Below are 13,342 nucleotides of genomic sequence, written 5' to 3' on the forward strand. Positions count from 1 at the left end.
TCCTCGTATTCATCTGCTCCCAAGGCTATGGGATACTTGCCACTAAATCTCGAAATACAAATCAATACTAACTGATGTAAAGGCACTGACAGAAATTTGACCTGGGACCGCAAAACCAGTCATAAATAGCACTGTTATATTTGTAGCACTAGCAAACAAATACATTGTATCGTCAAAATTATTGATTTTTTTTTTTTATTCCAAAAATCATTAGGATATTAAGTAAAGATCATGTTCCGTGAATATATTTTGTAAATTTCCAACCATAAATACATAAAAACTAAATTTTTGATTAGTAATATTCATTGCTAAGGACTAATTTGGACAAACTTTTTTAAGGCGATTTTCTCATTTTCCAATTTCCTTTTTTTTTTGCAACCCTCAGATTCCAGATTTTTAAATACGGTCCTACCCTAACAATCTCATACATCAACGGAAAGCTTATTTATTCAGCTTTAAGATGATGTATAAATCTCAATTTCAAAAAAATGTCACTGATGACTGATTTTGTGGTTCTGGGTCACAAATGTCTAATTTTGCAAACCATCTGAGATTAACTGAAAGATCTACAGGTCTAATTTTACAAAAATCTCTTTTATTAAATGATAAAACAGACATCAAGCCCCATGAGAGGGGTTGGACAGACAGCGAGTGTGTGAGAAAGAATTGATTGGTGTGTTCAGCACTATTCTTTATGTGTGTCAGCACAAGAGGGTGTTTGTGTCACAGTAAAGGCCTGACCCTCCTCCTCATCTTCTTCCTCTGAGCTGCCCATCACTGCGGCACTAAGAGCCTGCAGTGCCCCCAGCAGACCTTGAGAGAAAAGCAGGATGGGGAACCAAGACAAGTGCAAAGAACATTGAGTAGACATTAAAAAAATGAATCAATGGTATGAATGAATAAATTATATAATCAAAGCTATTACAAAATTATAAATATGGATCCATATCATGGCAATAGAAGCATCAAGCTAACTGTTGATATCATATTTGAGTGTCAGAGTATGCTTACTTTCAGGTGTGTTGGAGGATTTCTGCTCTCGGGCTGAGGATGATGCTTTTGTTTCAGGGTGTCAGTTGTCTGAATTGCTGATCTCTCAGACTTTTATATTCATTCATCAAACCCTGTTCCTGAACCACTGCCTGCACACACACAAAACAATAGAAATAAAGGACAGAGAAAACAGATCTAAAAACCACACAGATCTCTGAGCCAAGCACATTTTAAATGATTTGCATCTTTGATACATTAAACCATGTTTATCTACAATGCAGTTGCAGAAACCACCCATTCACATATTTTAAACTGAAATTCATAAACTCACACCTCGTGTCACTCACGTATGATTTATTCCCCAGCAAAATTAGTTCTGAAATTAGCTGGAAATATACAGATTTATAAAATTATAGCTTCAAGTTGGATTATACAAATTGCAAAATTACAAAACTTTTAAGTTAAGTATTTTTAAGTTTAAGTATTTTTATAAAATAATATGAATCCAGCCTAATTTATCAAAAAAGTGACACTAGCTAAACATTTTACACAAAAGATGCTGTTATTTTAAACTTTCTATTCACCAAAGAATCCTGGAGGAAAAAAATGTAACACTTTTGACAACAAATTACACAGGACAACGTTTTCAACATGGATAATAAGATATGTTTCTTGAGCAGCAAATCAGTATATCAGAATGATTTCTGAAGGATCATGTGACACTGAAGACTGGAGTAATGATGCTGAAAATTCAGCTTTGCCATCACAGGAATAAAATGCATTTAAAATACAAGCATTAAAAATATATTCAAATAGAAAACAGTTATTTTAAATTGTTGTAATATTTCACAATATAACGGTTTTTACTGCATTTTTGATCAAATAAATGCAGCTTAATTCACATCAAAAACAGCTATTTAAAATGACTAATTTATAAAATATGGCACTTGATTCAAAATTCAATTCTGTTAAATGCTACATGTCTAAAATTCTAATTCTTAAAATTCTAAAAAAAAAAAAAAAATAGTTTTTACATTTTAAATAAATAAAATAAAATGTTTCATACCACAAGTTTTTGTATTATTATTTCTTGCTAAAATAGGTTGTGTCCCATCTCACTGAGGACACCAAGTGAGCAAGGACTGCCACTGATGCCCCCTCAATAAGAATAGATGTGTGTGTGTGTGTGTGTGTGTGTGACTCACCAGTAGAAGGTTGCGGTCTTTGTCCTTGTCTTTCAGCTGTTTCTGCAGATGTGTGATCTGCTTGTGTGTGTGTTCTGTTCTCTCTTTCTCTACTTCTTTCATCTGTTCTTTCTCTCTCTCCACCTGCCTCTGAACCTGTCGCAAAGCTACCACTGCATACACACACACACACACACACACACACAAAAGAGAATGTGTTACAGTAATGCGCAGTCACTCATCTATCAAAAATACATACCATGACATTTGTATTTTTTATGTCAAGTAGGTACCTGCTTTTGTGTGCTCTCTCCTCGCTGTGCTGAGTTGAGCCTCCATGTCCCTGAGCTTCTCTGCACACATGCTCTCAACTTCTGACACCTTCTGTAAAACTACACAAACATCCATAATCAGCCTTTACATCTTCAAAAATAAGCAACTGTACTCCACAACGAAACCAGAGCAAATATTATATGGAAACACAGAATCACAAATGATTCTTCACCAGAGTCTGTGAGCAGAGTGGAAGCAGAGCTGCATGATTTTGCCTGGAGCAATGAGCAATTGATGTCAGCAGAATTCACCATGGGTTAAACACAGCTTTAATAGACTATTTGCAATGAGAATATGAGAATAAGATGGAATTTGTGAAGTGAATACACAATGCTTTGCGTGTGTGTGTGTATGGGGGGTTGCCGTTACTTCACTCAAACACATTGCTTTTCACGCACCTGAGTCACACTGCTGCTGTAGTCTCTGGGCCTCAGCACGGAGCTCCACAATGGTCCCCTCATGCTCTTCACATTGTCTCTGTATCTCTATTCTGCTCGATTCTGATGCCTTCAACTCCTCCCTGCTTTGTGATAGAGCTTCCCTCAGGTGTCCAAGCTCTCTCTCTCCTGCAGTTTGCATTCAACACAGTTACAGTCCTCTATCTTAAAAATCTTCAGAAGACATTCACAGGGTTCCCACTCTTTCATGAACACCAGATTCAAGGACTTTCAAGGACTTTTTAAAGTACCATTTTATTAAATCAAGCACCTTTGAAATTCACACCCCCAGCACATAAACATCATGAAAGTCCTTACTGTACTTACCATTTCACTTACACTTAAATATTTACATAAAGAAATGTCAGAGTAATAATGATGTTTTGAATGTGTAGGTTTTTTAAATTTAAAACCGTTTTACCACAGTCGTGTTTAAAGGACTTGAAATTCATTAAATTCAATACTGCTAATATTCAAATGCAGTTTCTGAAATATTGATAAAAAAATGCATTACACTGGTTTTTTGCTGTAGTTCTTGTACAAAATTTAAGAGTTTTTAAATTAAGAATGTCTCAATTTTTTAATTAATAAAAAAAGCTGCTAAATGTTGTTATAACATTTATTAAAATTATTTTGTAAATCTCTTTTTATTGTAAATCCCATTGAATTTGCACTTTCCCGGCAATGAGACTGATAGCCTAATTAGCACTGCTTCTAGCGCTAGGTTAATGCGCTAGACTTTGGGATTGGGTTCCCGCAGGACGCAAATCTCCGGTTAGGGTAAAACCCCCGCTACGCGAGATTTGCCTATTTAAATACCCCGCATATTGATAGAGGCTCACTGATGTGCGAAAATTATATGCCATATACGGGAGCAGGACACACATTGCAGGAACGGTAGGGTACAACGGTGCTAAAGGCACACCTTAAGAAAAACTGTGCTATTCACTGCGCCTAAAATATGTTATATTTCAAAACAATAGGTCTACATACAAAATAATAAATACAAAAATATGTTTGTATTGACTATTAACCGGAGCAACTGATTTTGTGTGAAAATAAACAATTCAAGTTATTTGTTTTGTTTAAAAAATCCTATAAATGTATGAGGTGGCAAGAGGGGCCTTTTACCCAACACGGGGGAAGAGGTGCCCCAGCACGGGGTAAAAGGCCCACAGAGGACCATAGATACAATACCTTAAGCTAAAATAATGTTGTTGTTTTTTTGTTTTTTTGTTTTTTTTTATTAATAATGTTTAAGTTAATACTTGTTCAAAACATTCACTTTAGCAGAGTTTGTACTATTTTCTGCACATTTTGAAAAATATAAATTATTTTTTGTTCAGTCTATGCATATAGGCGTTTTGTGGTATATCGCCGAAAATAACTTAAATTACACCTTCAGTTTTGATCGTACAGGTAAGAGCAATACATCAATAAAATCTATAAAGGGTCTACTTTTATTTGTATACACACATAATAAGAAAAACTTTGGGCATTTATAAAATAAAGAAAACAATCAGAGTGCGCTGTCTGCAGCCTTTGTCTGCGTGATCTTCATTTAGAAATACGTTATTAAAATGAACTGAAACTTAACAAATACTCTACAAAGAGATATGATAATATTTCTATAGAAATCTTGACATGTCTACTTTTAAACTAAGCAAGTCTCATCGACAAAAAATATTAAAGTAATAAAGTAATCAATATGAAACCAACGCGATGTCCAGTCTTTTACGTCTCCCTTCACTAACTCTATACGACCACGCCCAATACTGATGCGCGGGTCGGGGTTTTTTCCAACCCGCGGGTCCCGCTTTTATGAAATTATTTGGCCCGCCCCAACCCATCCCCGCAAATAAAGTTACAATTTCTTTACCCGCCCCAACCCGACCCGCGGGTAACCCGCGCATCACTACGCCCACGCGCTATAGATATATAAACATCCATGTGAAGCGCGTGGCGCTTAAACATTATTAATATCATGTTTTTAAATATGGTTTCATTCTTAACATGGTGATTATCTCCAAGAAGGACACCCAACATAATATGGTATTTAGCATCTGAATCTAACCATATCATGTCAACAAATGGAAAAGTCAGAAGTCTATAATTTATCATGTTAATCACGCTACACGTTTTTGACAGAAGCACATATCGGACAATTTTAAAAATATCTGCATAAAAAAAACTGATTTCAAATTTAATTTAAGCACTTTCAAGGACCTATGTTAGTTTTCAAGTACTTTCCAGGCCTTGAATCCATATGTCTAAAATTCAAGTACTTTCAAGTACTTTCAAGAAGCGTGGGAACCCTGCATTCAGGTTGACGTTTGTGTACATACGCTGCTGCTGTAGTTCTGACAGGGAGGCCTGGATGAGCTCTGTTGTTGGTTGCCATATCGTTGATATTTTTTGTTTGTATGCGATTGACAGTACCACCTCGGCCTGGAGACTCTTAATAATACTGCAACGCAGACAGGAGATAATGGAACGGAATACTAGTATACTGCTTATTATACACAAATAACCTGGACTACTAAAAAACCTACATGTGAAAGCTGTACAAGATTGACATTCCAAACTACCTTCAAGACTCAGCTAAAAACGTATATATTTAATATGTATTTTGGATAATATGGTTATATGTGGCCTTGTGTAGTTGCAATGTGTGTGTGGGTGTGCAAATGTACTTGTATTATACTATGTAAAGCGACCTTGAGCTATGGAAAGGCGCTATATAAATAAAACTACTACTTCTACTTCAAACAGTTGTATGCTAAAGTTGTCACTCCCTGTATGTCTTGTAAATAAAAACAGCTATTTTTAATTTTTAATCTAACACAGTATCTTCTCTTAACAGAGCGATCAATTAATGTTTCAAGAAAAACTGTTAAAAAATAAAAATAAAAACAGCTATTTTTAATTTTTAATCCAACAAAGTATCTTCTCTTAACAGAGTGTGTCAAATAATGTTAAAAAAAAAAGTATGAAAAAAATTAATAAAATGAAAATAGCTATTTAAATTTTTTAATCTAACATTGTATCTTCTCTTAACAAAGTGATCTATTGTTTCAAATAATTACTAGAAATAATAATGTTTAATAATTAATTTATATTTAATAATAACAATTATTATTATTTATAATTATAACAATAATATTATTGTGTGAATATTACTATGCATTTTGGGATAAAACATCTAAAACATTACAAAACTGACTTCTTTTAGGACATTTTAAATATATGATTGAGCTGAACCCCAGCTATCATTTGTTCCTGAAGCTTCCAATAATCGACATTTGTAAAAAAAAAACACCTTAAAGAAATTAAAATTCTAATATCACTGTCTTTAATTTATTCCCATGATTCTGTACCTCTCTGACACGGCTGGCTCTGGAGATCTAGTAGCTTTCTTGGTTCTCCAAAGAGCTTCTTTCCTCAGCAGCAGCCCTGCAGACAAACAGCCCATGTATATTTAATGTGAAACACAGTTACATACACTCACACACAGATGACACTCTCACCATGTACTGTGTCCAGACGTTTGGCAGCGAAGGCGAGTCTCTGGTTCAGCTGACTTACACTGGACTGAACTGCTTCCATCTGACCTGCCTTCATTTCTATGGCCGACATCACTCTGATGAGAGCGATAACACACAGAGAGAGACAGATGTTTATGGATGACCTGGCTTCAGGGCTTTGGTCAGAGGAACAGTCAGCTTTAATCTAATCATGACAGTCACGTTTAAGAGACTTACAGAACACTAACAGATTCAGTGGATGTGATTGTGCGTGCTACCTGTGTGCTGTTTCACTGATATCATTCAGTGATCCCTCGGTGCACTTATTGCACTCTTTCAGCTGAGCATTTTCCTGTAGAGCACCGTCTAACTGCTGTTGTACTCCCTGAACACACACACACACACACACACACAAAGCAAGCACATGGGCTGTCAGAAACACACACTTGCCTGCAGGCAATACAGAAGAAGAGTTTCAGTGCCGTCACTGTGTAATACAGCTGATCAGCTGGACAGCTGCTCTGAATGTGGTGAGTGAACAATGTGATGTTAAAACAGGAGATCTTCTATGAGTCAACGCTGAACAAGCTTAAAACTCTCTAAGCTCAATCCAACCGGTTCAGACTGTTAAAAAGCAAAGATAACGAAAAGAATGAGAGAAGAGCTCACGGGGGTTGAAGACAGATTGCAAAAGCTGATCATGTGAATATCAATGAGCTACATTTTTAGCGAGTAACCACTTAGAATTTCAGTTCAGTTTCTCGTGAGCGTCTATCATAATCACCTGGAAGACCTATTATGTAATAAACCCTTCATCACAGCATGCCTGCTTAGGAAATGTATAGCGCTGTGAAAATCTACATTGAGTTCAGAAACCCAATATCAGGAATAGAAGAACATTTTATCCATTACCAATGAGAGGAATTTCATTCTAATGGAAGGACCACAAGACCTAAACCTAACTGACCCCACAACCAGACTTAACCTTAATGTATGTGCATACTTGTATGTCAAAGTACCCTGTGTGTGTACGTGCTGTAAACTCCAACTGGGCTGTTTTTGTCCTCTAGTTGGTGCTGAAGGACACTGTTCTGTGACTGCAAACACTCTACTTGCTGCTGCAGAGAGGAAACCTACACACGCATACAAGAAAAGTACTAAACTCAGATTTGAAAACACTAAACTTTAAGTAAACATTCCCAATAACTGAAAAACTTAAAGTTTTACTAAATGTGATGGTAGAACATAAATAGACGTGTAATCTAATGTGGAGAAACCAGACATTTTTTATGTTGACAGTCAAAATTTTACAGACTGAAAATCTATTTTAATCAATTAACTGACATTAATTATCCATTCAAAAGTTTAGAGATGTTGTAAATGCTTTTTGAATGGTGTTAAAAAATACAAAGGAACATAATATTGTGAAATATAATTACAATTAAAAAAAAAAAAAAAACAAAAAATTATATATATATATATATATATATATATATATATATATATATATATATATATATATATATATATTTTAATATGTATTTTTATTCCTGTGATGGCAAAGCTGAATTTGATCAGCCATTAGTCTAGCTCTCAGTATCACATGATCCTTCAGAAATCATTCTAATACTGTATGTTGATTTTGTGCTCAAGTAAATTTCAGGGGACAAATAAAAATAAAAATGCTAATTACTGACACCAGTGGTTAGAAATGTTCATCTATCATAGTACTCTATGCATGTGCATGAGAATGCATTTGCATTACCATGTTATGCAGTTGTGTTTTCTCTGTGTGAAGTTGTAAATCTCTGGTCTGCAATTTTACAAGCAGCATGAAGACCTTTTGTCTCCAAACACTCAACATCTGCCCAGCTTTACTGCCAGAGTACAATGGGTCAGTCTGCACCTACACACATAATAAAATACCACTAAATGTATTAATGAATTCATATCTGACAAAGTGCATGGGTAATTCATCTCAAATACTACATATGCATGTCTGCATGTGTGTAATCTTACCTGTTCACCTAGCTCTTTTCTCCTGAATAGCCAAAATGTCATTGGCTGCGTTAACTCGAACATTCAGCAGCTGGACTGATAAAGACAGGGCTTCCTTTTCTTTCTTTAAATGCTATAAACATATATTCATAAAATAATTACATTCACTCATTGAATTTTAATTTAAAGGACCACAACTGATGCACTAATTGCAATTCAGCAGACTGTGTGTTTACACACCTGTATCTGTCGTCTAAGCTCTTCCTCTTCCTTTTCCTCTGTGATGTGGCTGCCAATGTATGTCCGCAGTTTCTGCACACACTCAGACTGTTCCAGCAATGAGCTGTTCAGGACACTGCACAAATACAAATCATGTGACATCACATAAACAAACCTGTAGATGATTTGTCATTTAGAGACAGCAGCATGAGCAACATTTGTTTCTTTGTTTTTACTCTCATTTGTTTTTTTATCTGATCTTTTTTTTATGTTATTTCTTGTATTTGGGCCCTCAGTAAGGTCACTTCCTGTGCAGCATCATTCTGATATTCAAAGTGGTTGAAAATAAGATAACTAAAATATATCACATACACCATTACAATGAATCAGAGAGTGATGTCATACAAAAAAAGAAAACTTTAGGACAGGAAGATTAAGTTATGAATATTTTAAAATATCAGTTTTAGCTCTCTTAGACAAATTAAAAAAGTCAAAAAATGCATGAATCATTCACAATAAGATCAATAACATGCATTAAGAAAAGACAGATAAATTAATAAATTGGACTGTAATTTCTTGCCGACAATTAAATGTGCACTTGGGAAAATTTCTGGGTCAAAAATGAACAACAAAATCAATTACAGAGCAAGTACATACAAAAAAAATTCACATTTTTCAAAACCGTCACCTTGCCTTATGATATCATACATTATTTGTATAATAACAACGTCAGGGTGGATTTTTCATGGGACAAGTCAGTTTTACGCCACTCATCTGTTCATTAGTAATGAGCTTTTTATTATCTGAGCTACAGTATCATCCATTGCTGAAACTAAGAAACCTCATTAAGACAAAATAGAAACAAAATATAGCCACTCTATTGTTAATTATGTCTTACTGTGTCTCTAGTTTTTGTTGCAGTCTCCCCATCTCCTGCTTTGAGTCCTGTAACTCTTTCTCCAAATGCTGACATTTTAATTCATACTCTCTTTTTAGGGTTGAAAGCTAGACACACAAATTCAGGCTGTATTTAGAAACTAGCATTTCTGTCCCTAAAATACACATTTTCCCCCTGTTCTGAACGATTAGGGAATAAAGTGAAAGTGTATTTACCTGGTCTTGGCTCATATTTAGTTCAGCCTTGCAGCTTTTCAGTTGACTGTGTAATTCATCACGCTCTACACACTGTCTGTAGACACACACACACACACACACACACATTTCAGCCCACATACTCAGCTGAAGTAACAAGTCAGTCAGTTTGAGTGTTGTACCTGTTTATTTGGTTTTGCTGATCTGTGACCTGCTCTCTCAAACACTCTACTCTTCCTTTCAGACGCCCCATCTCTCCTCTCATCACTTCCTTGTCTTCTCTTAACCTTTCCATCTCTTGCAGCAGGGGCTTTGAGCTGCTCCTGACATCTTCTGGCAACCTGACAGAGAGAGATGAATTTACAGACAGAGCACTAAAGTCACTGGATGTGCTGATGTGTTTGTGTACCTGTGGTCAGGGAGCCGTTGTATTAGATTTTCTCACTCTGTGTTGTTCTGATGGACAGGCTGCCACGCTTCCACTGTAGCAGTCTCTGTCCAGCCAACCCCGCCTCACTGAATTTAGAAGGGGGCGGAGCTCTAAACTGTGGCAGAACTTGGGTGGGAGTGGTCTGTGAAGCTGTGGGCCGGGCTAGCGGACCCCCAGAACAGTAAACTGAGCACGTGTGTCACTGAGCAGGTGTCTGGGGTCACAGACAGATGCTGGGAGACAAATGAAAAGATTGATATTCATGTAATAAAGACTGAAATAAAGGCAAGACCTTCAAATCTCTATTCTGAGTGTGTGTCCCCTGAGCATCTGGATTTTTTCTTTACACTGACAACATTACAGATGCCTCACATACGACACAATTTAACAGTACTGCTCATTATCTTCTTTTCATTTTTAACCACCTTTTAGCTGTCACTCGTTCACTTTTAGAAGCGTACAAACAGTTTTCATGCAGTGTTGGGAAGGTTACTTTGGAAAATGTAATAGATTACAAGTTATCCTATTCAAAATGTTATGAGTAGTGTAACTTTATTTTATATTTATTAAAAGTAATCTAACTGATTAGATTTTATTTACTTTTCTTTGATAACTACTAATTCATTCTGAAAAAAAAAAAAAATTAAAAGCAAGGCAGGGTTAACCTTACAACCTTAGTACTAACAAAACACTGATTACTGTCAGACTTTCAAAATCCTATTCACTTGAAAATTAAGATTTGAAAGCACAGCCAGCACAAAATCAGAGGTTAAGTAATACACATTGAAAAACATCATAACAACAAAATAGCTTATGACATAGCTATGATTACTGTTTTTAAAAATCAAATCGTTGCATTAGCTATGGCAAAAACCTCCCTGGCTCAAAATTTTGTAATTTTTGCTGAATTTTTTTTCTGAAGAAAGACAGATAAACATGTATAGTGATGGAAGCCAAAACATTAAATGTCATGGATGAATATTGACTGAATAAGTTAATTTCCCCACATATTTTGTTAGATGAATGGCAGTGGCAATGAGATTCAGAGCTAAATTACAAGGGAGTAAAAATGACTTCAAGGGGAAAAGATGGCAGCATCATGAATGTTATTTACACACAGAGATCGGTAAGTCTGGTGTATAAAATCTGTGGACTTTTAGCCAATCTTTGTTTGCATTATGTGCAAATGGGGTAACGTGTGGCAGGGGTGTGCAATGAGGAGGAAACTGCAGTTTGTTCAAGTTTTTTCTCTCCTAAGATTTACATGACTGTAACTCAAGAAGTATTAAAGATATCTCTTAATGGCTTTGTAGATACTGGGGGTGGTCTTGTTAACAAACGATCCTTTTGGCATCTTCATTTTTTTTAAGGCCCTGACGTCATTAAGGGTAGTTCCAGAGCTTATTTGGAATGTCAATATGGCTTAAAAATGGGTACAACGTGTTTGTTCAGCGGTCAAAAAACCAAGCTTGGCGGTCAGCGGGGCAAAAAATATGAAACTGGCTTTCGGTGTGTCGGCGTATGTGGTAAGCACGGGTTTACATACTGCTCCTAGTGCGAGACGTCCCGGTGAGGGGGGGCTCACGGACTTCAAATGCTGTTTAGGCAAATCTGTGTCCTGTCGGTAGCCCGTGTTACGATGAATCTATATATCACATCACACTGCAGTTGATTCCTGTTTGTTTTTACCTCCATCAGGAGCTTTTCATGAAGTCCGCCGGCGCGTTCAGCCTTTCTGCTCTCCATATAACGTCATCCATAATAACGACCACATCCCTAAAGGACCAGTCTTACAAAATCAGGCCTTACAAACAAAAAGTGTAAAATGTTTTCAATCGTAAGTTTTGATGATAAGCTCCAACGGTCAGGTTTTAGAAAGTGTGCGCGTTCTTGCCGCCGTGCCGTTTCAGTTGTCATGGCAGAGATTTCCGGTCGGGACTCGGAGCGAGGCACTACAGCGCCCCCTGCAGTCCTCTATTCAACAACCAAATCAACTATAACATGCAGTATGATTTTTCCACTTTATCACATTATTGGCATATTACACCTAAAAACTCAAATCATTTGAATCAGTTATCTTGAACCTCGGTATTGCTCGCCTTCCTCATCTTAATGTTAGAGCTTTGTGCATTTGAAATATATATCCCTATATATATTATATATATATCTAGATATATATAATATATATATATTATATATATAAAAAAAAAAAAAAAACACAAAATAATCTGCCGAGGAGCTCAGTGTGGATCACTTTTGTGTTTATTCCTGAAAACCTAACCAGTCATGTTTTTTACATCCCAGAGATCCACCATTATTCTTAAATTCTATGCTTAAGAGTTCTTTTTAAAAGAAGAATATGCATTCATATCATGTCTACAACCAACTAACCCTTCATGACGAGTGTTTGGTAGAGTTTTTGACCTTTAGCGCTGTTTAGCAATTGATCTCGTTCATTTGTTCTGGGTGGATGTGTTTGTTCTGTCATTGACTCTTTGTGTGAATGAAGGGCTTTGATCAGGCCGCTTGTAGAACACTGAACCTTCTTGTTCAGGGACCCAGAAAATGTCCCAGGTTGCATTCACGGTTCATAGGAACAGATCAATGGTGAAGCACAAGTGGTTTTGTAGGACAATTTTTTTTTTTTTAAATCAAATATAAAGACAAAAATAATAATTCTGAGATCTAGTATTCTTTCAATAAAGCAAACTGAATAAAAATTAAACAAAAAACTGTACATTTCTTGCATTTTAGCAAAACGTTTGCAGATGCCAATGATAGCAGTGCTAAAGATCAGGGGAAGGTTTATTTCAATCCAAATATAAATGCAATAAACATAGTAAATGAGTTACAACTGACATCTTGTAAATAGAAATAAAAACATCTTGGTTTTTTATGTACAGTCCAAATACATTAAAATACACACACACTCACACACCTTTTGGAAATAAGACATTTGCAGGACCGAAAAATACAATCAAAGTAGGGACAAATGATCAAATATGTGTGAAACACATAAAAAGATGCTTTCTTTCCAATCCCTGACCAAAAGCTCATTGCAGAAATGTATTTAACCCAGGCATAAAACCACCAAGACCAATCACTCACCACAAAGACAAATCATCATAATTC

The 13,342-nt window shown here is 35.9% G+C and overlaps 1 pseudogene; it reads right to left on the reverse strand.

Annotated features, from left to right (window-relative positions):
• Positions 1-575: 575 nt before the first annotated feature.
• On the reverse strand, positions 576-12,608 carry LOC122137350 (annotated as a pseudogene).
• Between the last annotated feature and the right edge of the window lie 734 nt (positions 12,609-13,342).

This window comes from Cyprinus carpio, chromosome B5 (assembly GCF_018340385.1).
Source record: "Cyprinus carpio isolate SPL01 chromosome B5, ASM1834038v1, whole genome shotgun sequence".
NCBI lineage: Eukaryota > Metazoa > Chordata > Actinopteri > Cypriniformes > Cyprinidae > Cyprinus > Cyprinus carpio.